Here is a 19,450-nt window from a genome sequence, read left to right on the forward strand (position 1 = left end):
CTCGATATAAGAACAGAGAGATTGGCTGATGTAAATAAATAACAGGTTAGAGGGAGAAGTTTGGCTGTGCCGACGAGGGCCACCTCACAGGTCAAAGAGAGAGATGGAGAGTGCGTGAGACGACTTTTTTCCGTGTAAAATGTTAGAACGCACGTTACCGGTTATCCAAAGAGAGGATGCGCAGAGCTTAAGGGGATTATGGGGTTCTAAGAAGGAGCTTGATTGGTCAGTGTTGGAAAGATCGAGAGCCCAGTCGTTCTGAATACCGTGAGTAATGCGAAACACGACAATTCGAGATTTTCTTATAGAAAACATTCGATCAAAAATCACTTCACCTTCAGCTTCTTCGTGGGAGCATCCTCCAGCAACTACATCAACTGAAGAAAGAGGCCACCAGCCTGTTACCGCGAGAGCTGATGAAGCGACTAAGAGAAATTTCCTGCTGATTTGCACTTCGCCGTTCGCGAGGGTCATTGGTGCTGCCAATGACTGATTGTACAACCACTTAAGCCTCCACCCACAGCATTATGGTGAGATTGAGCAACAACCGCGAGACGATGTGTAGGGAGATAATGTCCTTTTATAACATTGCGACCCCTTCAAGCATCACTTTGAAGACATGCATATTTAATTCAATGAACAGTTCACTTTCAAATCAAACGATAGGTAAGACGTGTTCCTTTCTGTAATACTATTCGCATTTTAGTTAACATCATGACAATCACTAGTCACGTCGCGACTGCAAAACTTCAATAGCAGGATTACACAAACCAACAAAATTTTACTTTTTTTCTGTAAATGGCACGAAAACAGACTACCAGTATGTTTTAGGGTGTGCTGATAGCGAAAATGTTAATGAAAATGCAAGATTAGCTCTAGTTTTAAGGTGATAATAACTTCATATTATTTCCTATACAAGCTTTGAAGGTACGAGTATTTACGTTGGTGTTATCCCTCGAAGAAAGGTTACTGAAGACGCTACCGATTTGTCTGATGTTTACAATTTCTGCTGGCGATTCCCTGATTAGTGCGCATCAGTAACCGGCTAACACAGGTGCCCTTCACTTTCAATGGGATTTCATTTCCATGTCCGAAATTTGCTAGCGGAAGATTTCTCCGAGCTCGTCGGTTACAGCAATACAGCTGTCAGGAAAGAAGTCCAAGTGGGGGTTTAGGAAATGTAACCTTACGGACAAGTTGCACCTCAGTCTACTGTAATAGTGCAGAAGATCTCCCATAACATTCTTATAGCTTTCTGCCTTTTATTTCGTAGAAAATTTGTTGACACTTGAACCAATACAACCCAGGCTAAATTCGCATCGCCTATCAGGGTGCTCATCTTTATCCAGAATTTTATATTGAAGACCTACGAAAATCCCCTCTTTTATTTTCTCCACACTTAGAAGTGGAAATTTTTCGCGCTAATAGAGAAATGGTTCCCTAGTATTTTCCATGCCCTTTACGAAGTTTTTCATTAGGCGCAGGTATAACATTAGGAGCATGGAGATTTATATTCTTGAAATCAAAAAGTGCTTCGTGCATAGCTTTGTGAGATCCAGGTTCAAGTGCCTGACGTTTAAACCAATCTTTCCTTTTATAACGAAGTGCTTTGGCGCGGCTATCCCAGAGGCACAGGGAGCAACAGAATATGGTGTAGCCGTGTTAAAGCCAATGTAATCTGCCTACAACTTTCAGATTCGCGGAAATCTGCCATTTAAACTCGTCCTAGTTAAATAGCAATGTAAGGTGTCAGGCAAATCCAACACCTTCCATGAAAACCCTGATATGATAAGCAAATCCAGTACTATGTCACATAGCTCCAAATAAATCGTGACATTAAATTAACCAAAGTAATAAGAGTAACGAGTGATCAAATGGAATCCCACAAACACAAGAATGCCTAAATGCATGTCGTACCTTCCCACCATGAGGCAGACGCAGTTCCGAGGGGAGAAACGAGGACAGAAGCCGAGAGCAGAACCGTGTTAAGCTAGAAGGCCCTACGATAAGGGAAGGTCTGGACACCTACGGCGCCAGCTAACCAGTAGGGCCACAGAACCCGCACGTTTTAGTGTGAGACTTTTTCACGTCTCAGGTACCTCAAGGACCACCCCCCCAGCCCATGTTAAAAGCTAGAGCCCTCCAGAAAAACAGTATAGATCTTACGATAACACAAAAAGAGCCACTACCACCAGCAAGTTTTAGCGGGAGACTCTTTCGCGTCTCAGGTATGTCAAGGACCACCCCCCAGCCCATGTTAAAAGATAGAGCCCTCCAGAAGAACAGTATAGACCTTACGATAACGCTAAAAGGACCACACCAGCTGCAGGTTTTAGCGTGAGATTTTAGCGTCTCTGTTACGTTGCAAACTTTAAAAACATTGCCCCACCACGGAAAGTATAGCGTTTCTCATTGGATAGACAGAATTTTTGTAGGCGGAGCTTAAGGTTATCATTGAGACCCTGATTGGTCAGATGAAAACACAGCCAGATAGGTTTTTTTAAACCAACTTCGGTAAATTGTAGTAAGGAGAAGTTAGGAGAGAGTTAGTTCCGAAATGGCGATGTGAGCGGAGCTGTGCTGACCGCCGCTGCCCTGACGCTGCCTAAACACCGAGAAGGTAATGAACGCACGCGATGCCGCATTTTTGAGCGCATAAGGCTTCACTCAGAACTGCAGAAGTCTCATCTGTTACACCCCGTTTCTGCGTAATACTAGTGTCGATCGTAAATTAAAACTCATGGTGTTCACATTTGCCACTTGAAGAACAGATCTGAAACGCGATGATTTTTCTTTTATATAGTTATTGAGAAGCCACATCAGCCACAGTAATTTACGACAAGTTAAATAAGTAATTAAAGGTAATTGAGGGTCACTGTAGACCATTTTGATAGTTTTTCTCTTTTGTGAAACTTAAATTTAACCTAGATTATAGATGTGATATGGCATAGGTAAACCTTCGATTGATTGTAGAACTTGGAAACACATTCAGGGAATATTCGTTCACTTTTTGTTGAACGCAGTTGGTTTTTACCATCCTGTATTGAAACATTTCCTTTTATCAATAGTGCAATTTATAAACGATGTTTTGTGACTAGAATAAAATTTCCAGTGGTAAACTTAACTGCTTTTTCGACGTTATTTTACCAGCTAACTAAAAATAGGAAAGCCTTGAACCCCTTCGACTAAATTTAGTTAGTATTAAGATTCTTTTACAGGGAGTGCAGTGGAGCTGACGCTGAGATCATTTAGTATTTGGTTATCTCATCGCTAGTCTCACTGAACTCTTCTGAATTCTACATGCCATATGTGGTCTGGCGTCTCCTTACCAGCAACAGGTCCCAGGTTCAAACCAGTAAATTCCCTAAAAAACACGCTCAGAGCGTCGTTGCGCGAAAGTGGTAGGGAGACACGATATAGAACAAACAGACACCACCATGAATGTTTAGAGCAATTACAGCTGTTTCATGTTATCATATGTTTCTTTCTATACAATCAGTACCAATGTGTGTGAATTTCTAAGGGACCAAACTGCTGAGGTCATCGGTCCTTAGACTAACTCGCTGGCCGAGCGGCTCTAGGCGCTACAGTTTGGAACCGCGCGACCGCTACGGTCGCAGGTTCGAATCCTGCCTTGGCCATGGATGTGTGTGATGTCCTTAGGTTAGTTAGGTTTAAGATGTTCTAAGTTCTAGGGGACTGATGACCTCAGATGTTAAGTCCCACAGTGCTCAGAGCCATTTGAATCATTTTTGAACTTACACGCTACTTAAACTAACTTATGCGAAGAACAGCACACGCACCCATAGCCGAGGGAGGACTGGAACCTCCGGCGGGAGGGCAATCGGAATCGATGGCACCATGTTGCCATTATACCGTAACAAACTTGGGACTTGCTTTGGACCTCCACCCGTCACTTTTATAATCAACGCCCATAGCTGCAATCAGTCCCCTCTTATCGCTCTAAGAAACCAAGTCCTTTTCATTTTCGATAAATAGAAGAAATGGCATAAGGTGGTCACAGAACGCAGTCATATTTACCGTCTTATCAAGACAATTCCACTGTTGTAGTCTTGACGCCAACAGTGCAACTTTACCTTGCGGCAATTCCAGATCACTCATTAGGTGATTAAGTTCACAGTTTGTTACTTTGTGAATCTCTGTACTCTCATCGCTCCACACAAAATCAGGATCTTTCGAGGAACTGAGCGCTGAAGGTGATGGTGTAACGGCAATTTCACTATCGCCCTCATTACTATCACAATAATGTGGAACATGAACAGGCAGCCCGTCTCCGAGAGGCACTGGTCTCATGGTCGATGGTACGTCATGTCAAGGAAAACCTTTACTTCTTGGAAATACCATGTGTTAATGGAGTTGTCATACAAAAGTAATAATTATTCACATTGTTTGATGGTTTTCACCAGATCATGGTTATTGCAAAGTCCGTGGAAGATCTCTTACGATTCAATCACGAATTAACACTGTAGGCAAAAACTATGCAACATACATGAAGAGCCTAGGGCTTGTCTTCATCCCCGATTTCACAGCCAAAGTACAGTCTGTACACCTTCTTAATGTATGGCATCATTTTCCTCCTTCGCGGTTTCACGGAATTACAATGACCATATGCACTAACTACACTTTAGTGACACGTTCTTCCAGCACACGAACGGAACACAGCTTGTAACAGACTGAAACTACACTTGAACGAAACATTCTCCGCTCTTCGCTTCCTCTTCCCCTTCCCCTTGTTGCTACGAACCAGGGAAAATAGCAATAAAATACACAACTATTTCTGCCTGAAGCGTCATCAATCTATGTGCAATCAGTGTGTTTTGAAACGTATATGAGAGGGATTGACAGTGAATGCTAATAAAAGTTAATTACAGTTAATTCTCCCCCCCCCCCCTTTAACTTGGAAATAAGAGCTCATTCGCTTTTTTACTGTCGTTTTCGTCATCAGCGCGGTCGATATAGCTAACAAACATTTATTTAATCCCAGTTACATTTTTACTGATGGCTAGTATTATTAGAATCTTTCTCCGACTCTTTTTGTCACATATTTCAAGGTCTTATTATATGAATATTGTTAGGGTTTGTCAATTGTTTGTGTATAACTTTATCAAAATAAATCCAAGTAACTGCACTTCTTTCCTCATTTGATAGTTACAGGACGCCTAATTCATTATTCTGGAGGGTCATCAATTAACGTATGCGAGACACGTGGTCAACTCTTTACATAAATTAACGAGTTTACAGCCAATCGACTTCCAGTAAGAAGTTAGAGAAACAGCGCTGGAAAACCACTCATTTGTTACTCAAAAGTACTTCGGCCTCTGATGCCAGAGCCCACAGAACATACAAACTGCATGGATAGTTGAAGCGCATGGCCATGGTGGGTGGCAATTGAGGAAGCGGTGGCAACAGCATCAGCTACATTACATGGCCGCCGACCCAGCAGGGTGGGAAAGCTGCATTAGCCTCGCCGACTAGGGGCTGCTACAATTCCGGGCGATGACATCCAAGAGATGCTCGATCGTGCCATTGACCCGATGCAGAAGAGGCAGTTCACAATAGCAGAGACTGTCCAGAGCAGAGGTGGGCAGCAAGAAGCTTTCCCACGCAGGCATAGCGGACGAGCGGTTGCACATCACCATTTAGGAACCAGAGACGTACATGGTGGAAAGTGCAAACAGCCGAAGTAGGTCCACCAGCTGGCCGGTCTGATAGGAGTGCTAAGTCCACGTTATAGGATTTGGAACCTGTAGTCCCACGATTAACAGTGTCAGTGTCTAAAGAGGACTGGTTGAGCCATATGGACTCCTCAGATCGTAGACGAAGACAAGTTTAGGTTCCTCCTTGAGATTGATAGCTTATACTGGATTGGTGTGTTCTTGTTTTGCTTCTGCATCAGTACTGGTAACCTAAGCCACAACATGGCACAACTGGGTTATCGACATTGCAATGGTTCTGCCTTCTCGTTCTATCGTCCATATTTCTCACCGACTGCACCCTAACATGCAGTAACCGGCTGTTGTCGTAGTGCAGTTCTTGCTGTATCAGTAAGTAGCTCACGATGAAATAACGTTCAGTGAGTTCTGATTTCACCCGCTCATGCAGCGTTTTGCGTTAGCCGATCGTGATATCTTAATATCTACATCATTTTGAAGCAAAACAGTTTTGGCGCTGTCAGTATAATTGCACTGCAGTGGATTTCTTCTCCAATGTATGTTACATTTATTTACGTTCAGGGTCAGCTGCCAGTCTCTGCACCATTCAGCAGACCTCTACGGGTCCTCCTACAGTTTACTAGTCTCCTGAATTTGGTTTCTTCTTACAGACAAAGACATCATCTGCAGACATCCTCATTAAGCTTCAAGCGTTATCCATAGACCTTTTGCATGCAGGGTGATGGAACTGCCCTTATCCCTGGGTTTTATGCAGCCTGCAGAACCTTAAAATACCACATGCAAGATTTTCATATTTTCTCACTTTCTATGTGAAAAGTATTAGTCCTAGAGGAAAAATGAACATGACCTTTTGGTAGGAAATTAATCTAGTTAAATTTTGTAGCGGGGTATGCTTTCGCTGGAGGCCACGGTTTTCGAATTATTCTAGAGAAATTGTTTTGAAGGTCATTTTTGTATGTTTTTCTAGAGTAATTCGAAAACTACGGGCTCTATCAGAAACGAATCCCAGTACAAAATTTAACTACGTTATATTTTCTACAAAAACGTCCTGCTCAGTTTTTCTGTAGGACTAATAGTGTTAAATAGTGAGTGAGACATTATGAAATTCTTGTGTGTGGTATTTGAAGGCATTGTGGTTTGAATAAAACCTGGCGCTAAGGACAGCTGAGTCACTGCTTATTGTAAGCAATGACGGGCCTGAAACACTTCCATGGGGTACTGCTGAAATTAACTTTGCATTTGTCGATTTTGTTCTGTTGAAAGCGAAATGTTTAATTCTATCTGCAAGGAACTCTTTGATTCGTGATAAAACTGGACCAGTGCCCCATAAGCTCTTTTTTTCTAAACGGCAGTTCAGAACTTTACTAAGTGCCTTTCTGAAGTGAAGAAACACGGCCTCAACATAAGCGTTAGTGTTAACGGCGCCCTCGATCTCATAGAAGAACGTAGTGAGGTATTTACGTAAGATCTCTGTTCGTCGAATCCATATTGATACTTATACAGTAGATTATCGCTCTCGACAAACACCGTAATACATGAATATGAAACATGTTCCACAACTCTATAACAGACTGGCGTAGATGTACAGCTCTTTAATTATGACTCTTCATCACAACTGAAATGAAGTATACTCTCTCCAGTCGCTAGCTGGGCTACCCTTCGGTGCTCACCGATCTACGAGAAATTGCTGCTAGAAATGCAGCAAGTTCTTTTTCTTAATCTCTGTAGAAACTTACAGGTATTTCATATGCTCCAGTTGCCTTTTCACTATTATGCGGTTGTAAGTTCTTTTCTATTCCGCTATCACTCATCTGAATATCTGTCATTTCGGCGTTCGTGTGATATCTGAAAGGAACGGCTGTTTTATAACCTTCGGCAGTCAAACATTTTCGTAGGACCTAATTCAATATTTCGGCTTTCTCTCTATCATCTTCCGTTTCCCAGCCAGTATGGTTACTAAGTGACTGAACAGATGATTTCGGTCCAATTATTGATTTTAAGAAATAGCAAAACTTTTAGGTTTTTAGTCACATCGATTGACAAAAATTTCACTTAAAAGTCATTGGACGCTTCTCTTAATCTCCTCCCTACGCTCATTTTAGCTTCGTTCAGCATTTATTTGTCAATTAGGTCTTGACTTCCTTAAATCTATGATGAATTTCTCTTTGCTTACGTAATAATTTTCTAATATGGCTATCAAACCACGATGGGTATTTCCGAGCCACTAAAAACTTGCTCGGAGCATACTTGTCTAAGGCGTATTGAACGACGCTTTTGAATTTTATCCATTCATGCTCCATATCTTCTCCTTCAGCACTAAATATCTGATGTTGAGTACTTGGGTAATCTGCAATCTTTCGCATGTTTTGCACCTGACGTGCTCCATTCAGACGAAGCAACTCGATGAAATCTTAATAACGTAAACATATTATGTATGAATTAGTTCTATGTTCTTTCGATTTGTAACTTGCGGGATGCAATAAAGCACTGATATCTTCGTAAGAGGTAGTTTACATACAAAATATACATCTTTTCGATTTCTTTCGGTATTATCTACATGACATCAAATTTTCCGAGTACATCGGAAGTGCACCTCGTAGAATTAGAAGGAACTTATTACGTACGGTACCTCACCTTATAAATAATTAAACTTTTCTTTTCATTCTGTCATTAATGTGTGTATCTCTACCGACAGAGTTTATCAGTGGCCATGCCTCTGGGCGCCGCTGTTACGTAGTCTGTCTGTCGGAGCTGTGACTCCTCCTGACTGACAACATGGCACCAGACTAGTCAGACTGTGTAGTCACTCTTGCTGTTACCTTGTCCGTTCACCTACAAGCCACCTGCGTGTATCATCTGTGTCTGTTGACTATTATTTTTATTTGTTAAACTATTGCCTTGATGTAAAAAGAAAACATGCTTAAGGTTTGTTGCCACGGAAAATAAAAATTTATTTAACACATAATGCTGTCGTAAAAGTAATATTACAGGTACAACAGATCTCATTTATTTGCTCGTAACTTTCAGTAACTATGGCAGTCGATGGTCATTGTTTCTGCACTTTGATATTATTCATAGTTTATTACTGAAGTTCCGCTGTCTTCCAAGAAATGTAATAAGTTTCATTACTCACGAAAGTCCATTTCTCTGACACATAAAACACACACACACACACACACACACACACATGTGGTTGGTCTTCTCCTTTACGTCTTAGATTCGAGTTTTGTCCAGAAAGTAAGTTCCGATCGGTCGCGACATGGAAACCACTGTGAATAAAACGGTAAAGCTTTCCACAGATGTGTTGGACAGTGTATCTAGTATGCCCGTCCATCATGTCGCGTCGCTCTTTTCAGTTCTGAGCGAACACTGAGCACGTAAAGATGCGTAGGGCATAGTATCTCCCGCCAAGTATGAGGGGCTCGTTAGAGATTTCGCCTGTGCCATGCAACCCCCATAACACAACTGTCGAGCTGTTCCTTCCTCATGCCAATTCTCGGCCGCACACTGCAGGAGCAATGAAGACGCTCCTGCAGCGTTTCCGATGAGAAGTGTCTGATCATCCACAATACATTCCGTAATTGACTGCCCCTGAGTCTCATATCTGCTCACAAGAGGCGCTCGCTATGAAGATAAAAAATTTCCACATACAACGAGCTGCAGACCAGTGCAGATAACTGGCCGAAATCAAATGCGGCTGTGTTCTATGACGAGGATACTGGAAATTTGACACAACACTATAACGAAACTCGAAGCTGGAGCGGCGACTATGTAGAGAAGTAGGTGGAAGGTGTACCTAAGTGTTGCAAATAAAACGTTTCTGGTTTCCACTGTGGTTTCCATTTCGCGACCGATGGATCTTTCTTTCTAGGCAACCCTTGTATCTTCTTAGCGCTGTTAGTTCCTTTGTGTAATTCTTTTCATGAGGGTCACACCCTTTTCACAAATCTTTCTGCAAACGTCACGTGTTTTTGACGTCACACGTAATATCGACAACTGCTTCGGGCTTTCTGATGAGGAAAAATATGAATACTATTGCTGCTCGTTTCAGCCGCAACAATTAAAGCTGTGCTCCTAGGCTCCTGACTAACTACTCACGTGGAAGTCGCCACTTATTCGGAAATAAACAGTGAAATATTTGTGACAGGGAAGAATATCAGTGCTATTGCTCCTCGTTTTACGAGCAAAAATTTAAGTTCTCCACTTCAGTTCCTGTCTAACCACACACCCAGAAATACTTGTATTACATTCATAAGAAAGTCCTAGAATGTGTTAACGTTAAGACGAAAAGAAATATTGCATTTAACAGGTTGAGAACCTACATTCTTTGATTCCATAAACCACTCATTATCCTTACACCAGCACTTTCACACGCGATAGTGGTCGCATGACTTGATTATCATTGTATCTCTTGAAGGTTTATATCGTCGATGCGTTGTTAACTAACATATAACATTAATGGTGATATATTTGTGATAAATTTCCAAACAACTGTTACCTTGAAACGCTGTATAACAAGTGAAAAGCCTGTTTCATGCTTAATTTGTAAATTATTAACGATGAAAACTCGTTCCTGAAAGCGCGGTCTTATTTGAAATCAAAACATGATTTTTAGCACCAACAATAATTATAATAAATCGTACCAAGAACGATGGGTTCTTATAAATCTCCGATACGTGTGCATGAAGTCTTGTGAAAAGACCGTATTGAACGTTAACGAAAGTCAATAGCCGCTCCTGCGGTTGCCGATATTGCGCGTGAGGTCGAAAGTCTTTGGAGATGAGTGCGATTCTTTTAAAGAAGTAGGCTTTCATTATCTCCGTCTTCTGCGCTGTCTTCTGTTGTTAATGTTGCACCCAGTTTGTACACTCTGGTTTGTTCGTTTATTCGTAATGTTATTCCAGCCAGACTACGTTACAACACATTGAAAATAACCAAGTTAGGGTCCCCCACACATATTCGTTACTCATACCCAGGTAAAAGTAAAAAGGATGATAAGTGTCACTTAATATTTACTGATGTGAGGGCGAAGTATGACATGATATACAAACTTTTACTGGCTGCATTTCGGTGATTACAATTATTGTAATTCTGTCTCGGCTGTCCACGTGAAAGGTAGGAGTCAGCAGAAGTAAGAAAACCAAAGACAAAATCGGCGCAGCTGTTTTGCAAAGATTTAAAACTGGTCTCATCGAGGAAGAACGGGCCAGATTCTTCGTTAACGAAGGGACTGTTGTTCTCGGCGGACCGATGGGTACCCCCACGCATCTCGCTTGTAACGGAAAGGGGAAAAAAGCGGCAATTAAATATTAATGGCGGCCTTGGCGGGAGGGCGGAATCGCAGATGCGCGCCCGAACTAACAACGCTACGGGTCCGGAGTTGGCCCAACCGAAAAGAAGAAGAGGACCCGAGAGGAGCCGAGCAAAACGACGCTCCGCGTCTGGGGCCGCCGGGCCGGCGTTCGGGATTTTCTTTCTTGTTTCTCGTGGCAGCGCGGCCTCCAGGCAGCGGGCAGCCGGCGATCGGACTGTGTGTGTTTTGCGTGTGTGTGTGTGTGTGTGTGTGTGTGTGTGTGTGTGTGCCTGCGCTTCTGTGAGCGAAGTGGGAAGGAGAAAGACAGAGTACGAGAGAGAGAGAGACAGAGTACGAGAGAGAGAGAGACAGAGTACGAGAGAGAGAGATGGAGAGAGGAGAAGGGGAGGGAGAGGGGTGAGGAGTGGCGGCTTCTCTTGTGATTCCGCGGTCGGCCTGCGCTGCAGGCTCGGCTGTTACCATTAATTAACGGCTGCTTAATGGGGGGCTACCAACTCCCCGACTCCCACGAACAGAGTCCTCTGTTATGCGCCTCGTGCGCTGTTCCGACGCGAGCGCGCGCGTACACACACACACACACACACACACACACACACACATACACACGCGCCGACAACAGGTTTGGTTTCAAATATGGAGATACACACGCAGCAAGAGTTACTGTGCGCGTGCTCTCCGCAGGACCTGAAACAGCCCCAACAATGAGCCTTGCGTTCCCCACGACTTTAGTGGAGTAGAGAGAAAGTGAGCCATTTCACAGAAAGAAAGTACAAGGCCTTCGAATTTCTTCAGTACGAACCACTATTAACCTCTAAAGTGGACGTTTCTCGTGCGCGATACTCTGCTTCGATAGATTATTCCCCCTAGTGTAGGGTTACCAGGTGTCCAGATTTAGCCGCACATGTCCACCACTTTACGGACGTGTCCGGACAAACACACAGGTGTCCAAAAATAAAGCAAACAAACCGCTATTTGTCTGTCCTGTGTCTAAATCGCGAATAATCATGCAAACTCAAAACACGTCCGTCCGATCCTGTTCTGCACGATAGATGGCATTCCGGTCAACCGACAATCATGCGAGCGATGACTTCGGAGCACCTATGAGTATGGCACAGAGAAGATTACTACCAGTCTTTCTGCGTTGGAGGGCCAGGGAAAGAAAGGAAGCATGACAGTAGCAAACTGATGCGACCCGATGGCTTGTTGTTGTTGTTGTCTTCAGTCCTGAGACTGGTTTGATGCAGCTCTCCATGCTACTCTATCCTGAGCAAGCAGCATCATCTCCCAGTACCTACTGCAACCTACATCCTTCTGAATCTGCTTAGTGTACTCATCTCTCGGTCTCCCTCTACGATTTTTACCCTCCACGCTGCCCTCCAATGCTAAATTTGTGATCCCTTGATGCCTCAAAACATGTCCTACCAACCGATCCCTTCTTCTAGTCAAGTTGTGCCACAAACTTCTCTTCTCCCCAATCCTATTCAATACCTCCTCATTAGTTACGTGATCTATCCACCTTATCTTCAGTATTCTTCTGTAGCACCACATTTCGAAAGCTTCTATTCTCTTCTTGTCCAAACTAGTTATCGTCCATGTTTCACTTCCATACATGGCTACACTCCAAACAAATACTTTCAGAAACGACTTCCTGATACATAAATCTATATTCGATGTTAACAAATTTCTCTTCTTCAGAAACGCTTTCCTTGCCATTGCCAGTCTACATTTTATATCCTCTCTACTTCGACCATCATCAGTTATTTTACTTCCTAAATAGCAAAACTCCTTTACTACTTTAAGTGTCTCATTTCCTAATCTAATTCCCTCAGCATCACCCGATTTAATTTGACTACATTCCATTATCCTCGTTTTGCTTTTGTTAATGTTCATCTTATATCCTCCTTTCAAGACACTGTCCATTCCGTTCAACTGCTCTTCCAAGTCCTTTGCCGTCTCTGACAGAATTACAATGTCATCGGCGAACCTCAAAGTTTTTACTTCGTCTCCATGAATTTTAATACCTACTCCAAATTTTTCTTTTGTTTCCTTTACTGCTTGCTCAATATACAGATTGAATAACATCGGGGAGAGGCTACAACCCTGTCTCACTCCTTTCCCAACCACTGCTTCCCTTTCATGCCCCTCGACTCTTATTACTGCCATCTGGTTTCTGTACAAATTATAAATAGCCTTTCGCTCCCTGTATTTTACCCCTGCCACCTTTAGAATTTGAAAAAGAGTATTCCAGTCAACATTGTCAAAAGCTTTCTCTAAGTCTACAAATGCTAGAAACGTAGGTTTGCCTTTTCTTAATCTTTCTTCTAAGATCAGTCGTAAGGTCAGTATTGCCTCACGTGTTCCAACATTTCGACGGAATCCAAACTGATCCTCCCCGAGGTCTGCATCTACCAGTTTTTCCATTCGTCTGTAAAGAATTCGCGTTAGTATTTTGCAGCCGTGGCTTATTAAACTGATAGTTCGGTAATTTTCACATCTGTCAGCACCTGCTTTCTTTGGGATTGGAATTATTATATTCTTCTTGAAGTCTGAGGGTATTTCGCCTGTCTCATACATCTTGCTCACCAGCTGGTAGAGTTTTGTCATGACTGGCTCTCCCAAGGCCGTCAGTAGTTCTAATGGAATGTTGTCTACTCCGGGGGCCTTGTTTCGACTCAGGTCTTTCAGTGCTCTGTCAAACTCTTCACGCAGTATCGTATCTCCCATTTCGTCTTCATCTACATCCTCTTCTATTTCCATAATATTGTCCTCAAGTACATCGCCCTTGTATAAGCCTTCTATATACTCCTTCCACCTTTCTGCCTTCCCTTCTTTGCTTAGAACTGGGCTGCCATCTGAGCTCTTGATATTCATACACGTGGTTCTCTTCTCTCCAAAGGTCTTTTTAATTTTCCTGTAGGCAGTATCTATCTTACCCCTAGTGAGATAAGCTTCTACATCCTTATATTTGTCCTCTAGCCATCCCTGTTTAGCCATTTTGCACTTCCTGTCGATCTCATTTTTGAGACGTTTGTATTCCTTTTTGCCTGCTTCATTTACTGCATTTTTATATTTTCTCCTTTCATCAATTAAATTCAATATTTCTTCTGTTACCCAAGGATTTCTAGCAGCCCTCGTCTTTTTACCTACTTTATCCTCTGCTGCCTTCACTACTACATCCCTCAGAGCTACCCATTCTTCTTCTACTGTATTTCTTTCCCCTATTCCTGTCAATTGTTCCCTTATGCTCTCTCTGAAACTCTGTACAACCTCTGGTTCTTTCAGTTTATCCAGGTCCCATCTCCTTAATTTCTCACATTTTTGCAGTTTCTTCAGTTTTAATCTACCCCGATGGCTTAGTAGGAATAATTCTGTTGTTTCTCGGATGTGGAGACAGTGAGAGCAGACTACGTGTGATTTCAGAAGAGAGCACCGTTATTTGGCTATAGGGGCACGACAGTACCGCCTTAGTACTGAAAGACAATTGGCATGTGAGCTCGCAGCATCCACTTGTCGTTTTGTATCGACGCAAACTGTGTGCAGAAAGCTGTGGCAGAAGGGCCTTTGTTGTAGGAGCCCTGCTGTATGTCTTCCTCTGACCTGTCTTCACAGAAGGGAACGTCTAGAGTGGTCATCAACATGTCACCTTGGCGGCTCAAAAGAGGGACAACGTTCAAATGGTTCAAATGGCTCTGAGCACTATGGGACTTAACATCTGAGGTCATGTCCCCTAGAACTTAGAGCTGCTTAAACCTAACTAACCTAAGGACATCACACACAACTATGCCCGAGGCAGAATTCGAACCTGCGACCGTAGCGGTCGCGCGGTTCCATACTATAGAGCCTATAGCCGCTCGGCCACTGCGGCCGGCTGGGACAATGTCGTTTTCGTAGATGTGTCCCGATTTGGTCTGGAAAATGATTCTTGACGGATCTGCATCTGGAGGAAACGTGGAACACGATTTCCGGACTCAGACATTGTGGGAAGAGATTGATAAGGAGGTGCATTCCTAATAGTGTGGGCAGGGATTGCATTAACTACGCGCGGCCCCTCCCGCCGGAGGCTCGAGTCCTCCCTCGGGCATGGGTGTGTGTGTTGGTCTTAGCATAAGTTAGTTATGTTAAAGTAGTGCGTAAGTGTAGGGACTGTTGACATCAGCAGTTTGGTCCCTTAGGAATTCACACAGATTTGAACATTTTTATCTTCACTACTTGAACAGCTCTTCATGAAATTGTATGGGTGAATCGGCAAGATTTAACTGCTGTCAGGTATCGTGACGAGATCTGGGGACCTCATCTGTGGTTGTTGCGAGGAGCTGTGGGTCCAAATTTCGTATTGAAGGACGATAATGCATGACCGCACGAGCACGGGTGGCTGATGTTTTCTTGAAAACGGAAGATATTGCACGCATGGTGTGGCCTCCTCGCTCTACCGATTTGAATTCCACAGAGCATATCTGAGATGCTCTATGAAGATGGCTTGCATCACGTCAGCATCCACCAACAACTCTCCAAGACTACGGGCACCTCTGCAGGAAGAATCAGCCTCAAGATGAGACTGATGACAAAATTCGCAGCATACCCTGTCGTTATCACGCTTGTATTGCTGCCTGAGGTGGTCACATGCCATGCTGAGCACGTTAACCAGTTGTCGTAATGTGTGTGCAAATCCGTTAAGTTGGAAAAAACCAAGAACATTTTTCTCTACCGTTATGCATTTAACAGTTCTTTACGTTCTGTGGTCCTTACATTGTTTCTACTTTACTATCGTTTGTTTATACTGTTTTGTGGCAAAAGAAAAGAAACCTTGCAAAATTTTCATTTGTTGCTTTAATTTTGGACACCAGTGATTATACTCCAGACCGTCATGTCCGACTTTTTAGGGATGAAGTAAAGAGTGCAAAACTAAGGCGCGTTCCAAAATAATGACGTAGATCTTCACGAAACCTTCTCGGAATTTTAAAGTGATTGTCAGAGCCACATCAATAACAGTAGCTCGAAGTAGCAGCAGACATGAGTACTAGGTATGTAAATGCCAACTGCTACTTACAATCATGGATATGTGAATTTAGCATTTAATTAAAGCACTTTCTGTGTATGACATTAACTAATGTTCCAAAACGGCAGCAGGAACTATAGATGTACTGTCTGCAAAAAAATGTAAACTAGGATGACAGTACATTCTTTGATCATTCGTGGAAAAATGATTACACCTTTAAAGAGCTTTTTGCACACGAAAAGTGGACAGCATCTCTCAAACATGAGCTTTCGGAGAATTTCATTAGGAATTTTTGAAATTGGCGGAATATTACTTTGTAACTCCAGGCCGTAATACCAACGTCAAAGAATGTTCTCTTTCGTAAATGCACCATGGACAAAGGAACGCAATAAAATGCAAATCTGTAGTATCACAAAGATGATGGTGATGTTAATTTAAAACTGTCCTGTCACGAGTCCCACGAAGCGATTTTCACTAAAAGTAACTTTATTTATGTGGTGTGTTTAAATGAGAAATATTAAGACTTACCAACGTATTGTTGTCCTTTCATTATAACTGTCTTTGAAACAACAAAAGTTATTCAATGTTTGTATGTTCTTTGTCCGATAACAAAAAAATAATGTTAACTTTGTAAAATGAAGAATTCTTAGTTATCAAGAAAAAATTATTTTAGGAAGAATCCTGAGCAATTAAAAAGACTGAGCGCGTATTGCCCATCATAGCTGATATATTAATAAGCCTATTCATTGATTTTTTTAATTTTTAATTTTATTTATTTCTTTTTGTTTAAGCACATTTAAGGTTGGTCTTCAAAAAGCTCACTTAAATTGATTGTCAATAAACAACTGAAAATACGCAACTGGCCGTTTCTGTTTCAAATAGATAGTCAGAATGCCGGCTAATTATAACGCCGAGTTCGCCTTTTCTGGTTTTGGACCTATGAATCCAGGTCGCGCCCTTTGCCTTACTCACCCATTAAAATATATCTCGGTTGTGTTTAGTGTATGCACCAAAACTAAAGTGGATTAGCATCGACTAGAATATATTAAAGAAGAGAATTAAATCTTAATTAAGAGTAATTAGAGGGGCACCTCGCTAAGATGTATCTTTTCGAATGACTTATCGTGTACATACTCCACACCTTCTTTTTGGTCCTTTCTACTTTGTGCTTGGCAGAATTCTGGAAAATGCCTGGTTATAAGTCGATTCGCTTTCGGTTTTTGACGAGGGCGTCCAATTGATAATAATAGTTGTGAGGAGGACACGGTAGTCAATTTTTCCCATAAACTAATAGTAAATTCCATTCTGCTTTCTTCACCGACGTATTTTTTGTACATAATGTAAGTATTGAAGACTGCAACGTCCAAAAATGGCGAAAATTCTTCCGATAATATTTTTTCAGTTTGCTCTTGGCCGTTTCGCAGTTTTGCAACTGAAAATCGCTCTAATCCACATCTCTCTCCTATATTATTGTTCTAATGTATGAAAGGATTTGGATTTTACAAGATGTTTTTCTCTGAATTTACTCCTTGAAGCGTATCATTATGGAACGTGCTGACCACCTCGATGTCTCGCTTGTCCTTTAATTTCATCAACGACTGATCATTTCCGTCCGCCAATGCGCACTGACTGTTCCATAATATGTCCTTTTACATGAAATCAGAGACCTTTCCGTTTTAATACATGGTGCTGACAACCTCGGTGCCTTTACTCTATAGTTTTTCAATCAAACTAGGACTGATGTACCATACGGCGATGTAAATACAATAATCTTTTCCGACCAAACCTTGAGCAAGCTTCACAAAACTTCTAGCAATCATATTCTCTTCTTGTTAATGTCTTCCATAACTTGTCTTTTGTCAAAATAAGCAATGAGAAACGTTATGATAAGGCGGAGAGAACATCAACTTGTCTGACGTGAAGTAACACCTGGTGGAGGAAGTATCAACTAATACCATAACACCTGCCTAATGAATATCGTAATTCCCATTGGCTACAAGGTACAGAACGCTGCGGACTTCAGCCGTCGACCTCATTATTTACGGACAGATGTATCCGTCATGAACACTTAAAGGATTAGTTAGTGTGATAGGGCTAAACGGATGCTCGCCGAACAATAGCGCTCAGTAGAATCAGTTGCCTCATTAAAAGTACAGATTATACACGATTTTGAGCGTATACGAAATAACTTGCTCCTAGTGATAAGGAAAAAGGGCCTTGTCTTCCTCGTTTTAGAGAAGGATCATCAAATTGATGGGAATATGGCTCCAATGGCTCTGAGCACTATGCGACTTAACTTCTGACGTCATCAGTCGCCAAGAACTTAGAACTAATTGAACCTAACTAATCTAAGGACATCAGACACATCCATGCCCGAGGCAGGATTCGAACCTGCGACCGGAGCGGTCGCTCGGCTCCAGACTGTAGCGCCTAGAACCGAACGGTCACTCCGGCCGGCTGATGGCAATACTACTGTTCTTGTCCTTCCAGAAGGAACAATTCCGAAATTTTCTCAAGCGATTTAGGGGGATCACGGGAAACGAACTGACGACCTCTGATGCTACGTGCAACGGAACGCGAGTTCTTTGTCTTAACCACAGCACTAGCTAGCTGGGTTATTCCTAAGGCTTGTTGCTTCCTGTCCTCGATCTCTTCGTGTTAAACGACTCTAGTATTCGAAGGCCTTTGCTACCCATTCTATGACAGGCACAATTTTTCAAATTTATTCGTAGCATTCCTTTTTCCTTGAGGACTCACTATTTTTACCGTCTGTTGGAAACATCAGCTTCATATCCCTTGCTTCAGCTGCATTAGTTATCGGTATATTAACTATAAATTTGTCCCATTTCTGCCAGTACGTCACATACTTGGCATTAGCGTAAAAGCAGGCGTACAAACAAAATGTGTTTTGCTTTCCCTTAGTTTAATACATTGTTAACAGAACTTCTGATTCTGCCATTTGACAGGGGCATAATTTACTTGCTTCAAGGTAAATTATGGGCCTTGCAAGATAAGAGCAACTAATGGTCACCCATTAGTTGGTTATAAAAGAAGTACTCCAGAAGTGGCTCCTGAAATAGGTATTTCAAGCTCAACTGCATGTCACATTTTGGAGTCTGTTAGAAAGTACTCAATCTGGCATTAATTCTAGCTTTTTATGATGATTATGGTAATGATAACGCTGAATTTTCACATCGCACCAAGAAGAATGTACAAAATTGTGCCACGCGGCAACATAGTTAAACTTAATGTCCATCATTTCGTCATCAAGTATGTGTTTTTAGAGATTATGTCGTGGTGTGGGACAACTTTATTGGACCTTTGACAACATTATCGTTGATACGATCTTAATATAAGTTATAAGACGCAACAAGAAGCATCTTCCGCCTTACTTATTGTGAGTCGTGAAGTATAGGCGAAACCTAACATAAAGATACAACAGAAATA

The sequence above is a fragment of the Schistocerca gregaria genome, chromosome 8 (genome assembly GCF_023897955.1).
Source record: "Schistocerca gregaria isolate iqSchGreg1 chromosome 8, iqSchGreg1.2, whole genome shotgun sequence".
NCBI lineage: Eukaryota > Metazoa > Arthropoda > Insecta > Orthoptera > Acrididae > Schistocerca > Schistocerca gregaria.